We start from the raw sequence: 2,034 nt of genomic DNA, 5'->3' as shown, positions 1-2,034 counted from the left end.
TTAATTTTGCACATTGTACCTCTTTTTCTTTGCCTTCTAAAAATATATTCATGACACTTGAAAAGCAAATTATTTATCATATTATTGATGCCCAACTTCTGAACTCCTTGTATTCGTTTACTGTAAATGTATATTCAAACTTTTTTGAAGGTTTTGTTTTTAAGGCTTGCACTTTTATTTGACTATAGCCGATATTTGATCAATCAAGAATCCCCAATAATGATAGCATTTTCTCAGTGTATGTATTTTTTACTTGGGGTGTAAAATTGTTAAAATATACTGTAGTACGCTGATCCATGGTTTTAGTTACCCATGGTCAACCACATCTGAAAAGATTAAATGGAAAATTCTAGAAATAAACAATTCATAAGTTTTAAATTGCTTGCCATTCCTGAGCAGTGTGATGAAATCCTGCTCCTTCCTGCTCTGTCCCTCTTGTTGCATGAACCACCCTTTAGTCCAGCATATCCATGCTGTAGATGCTTCTAGGCTGTTAGTCACTTAGTAGCTGTCAAGGTTACCAAATCCTTACCAGATCGACTGTTGCAGTATCACAGTGCTTCTGTTCATGTAACTCTTATTTTATTTTATAAAGGTCCCAAACTGCAAGAGTAGCGATGCTGGCATATTGTTATAATTGTTCTATTTTATTATTAGTTATTGTTATTAATTTCTTACTCTCCCTAATTTATAAATTAAACTTTCTCATAGATATGTATGTATAGGAAATTTTTAAAAACATAGTATACTATATAGGATTTTGTACTATCCACAGTTTCAGGAATCCACTGTGGGGAGGGTCTTGGAATGTATCCCCAATGGATAAGGGGGGCTACTGTACTGACCAAAATGCATTGATTAAGGAAACAATCTTTAATAACAACCACTTGTACACATTACTGTATCACTACAGACACATACTATAAAGAAACCATTTCTGTGTTCATTCATGTCATTGGTAGAATTCACTTCCGTGTGGACTGAGGTCTTGCTAGCTTGCTGAGCACCGGTGTAGGGATGTTTTCACCTTNCACCTTCATTCCTTGCTCATAGCCTCCTTGCTTCATCTTCAAAAACCAGAATGGCAGATCAAGACCCTCTCAAGCTTTAAATCTCCCCTATTTCTTTCTCTTTTGCTACATCCCTCTATGTTCTTCCTTCCTCTTCCACTTTTAAGAACCCATGTGATTATATTTGGTCCACCTGGTTAATCCAGGATAATCTCCCTATTTTAACGTCTATAAACTTTAATTATGCCTATAAAGTCCTTTTTTGACAAGTAACATAATTAACAACAGAAACTAGGGTGTGGAGATTAGATTTTTTTGGTGGGAGAGAGCATTATTCCGCCTATCACATAAAACCTTTATGAGGATTTTCCCCAAAGTCCCATATAAATATGAGTTCTCTGACTTCTGGCTGCTGTGATCATAAACTGCTGCCAGCTCTGGGAACTGTTTTGCCTACTGATTTCTGGTGGTCTTTCCCCACCCTTCAATCATTCCTCTCACTGATTTTCAGTAGAGAACCCAGACAAGAGTTTGATAAACCAAACTGATATCTCTGTGCAACATGCCACTCCAATAGTCTGTCCTATAAATTTTAGCCATCAATACTTCTCAAATTCTAATCTGCATTTCCTAAATCATCTAGAAGGCTGGGCTATAGTTTGCTTTCCACTTCCTACACTGCATCCTTGAAAATATTCCATCCCATTTGTTTCTCTTTTCTCAGAGCCCATAGTCCTGTGCTGTTTATTGTCTGGTGCCTAAAGCCATTGTTTTATATATTTTGACTAGTTTTCTAGTTTTTGTTAATAGCATGAGGGCAATTCTTGTAGTAGTTCATTTTTATGAGAACACACCAAAGCCTGTCATTATATGTTAAAGGAATTTCCGTACAGCAATTTGCATAATACATTTTCTATAAGGTAATAACTAATTGATCAGTTAGAGAGTGTGCTTTATATTAGCCTAAATTTTTATATTAATTATAACATCTAAATATTATTGGGGAGTAGTTTGGTTTTAGGGG

The sequence above is a fragment of the Galeopterus variegatus genome, unplaced genomic scaffold (genome assembly GCF_000696425.1).
Source record: "Galeopterus variegatus unplaced genomic scaffold, G_variegatus-3.0.2 Scaffold5806, whole genome shotgun sequence".
Lineage (NCBI taxonomy): Eukaryota > Metazoa > Chordata > Mammalia > Dermoptera > Cynocephalidae > Galeopterus > Galeopterus variegatus.
Note: the sequence above shows the minus strand (reverse complement) of the source record.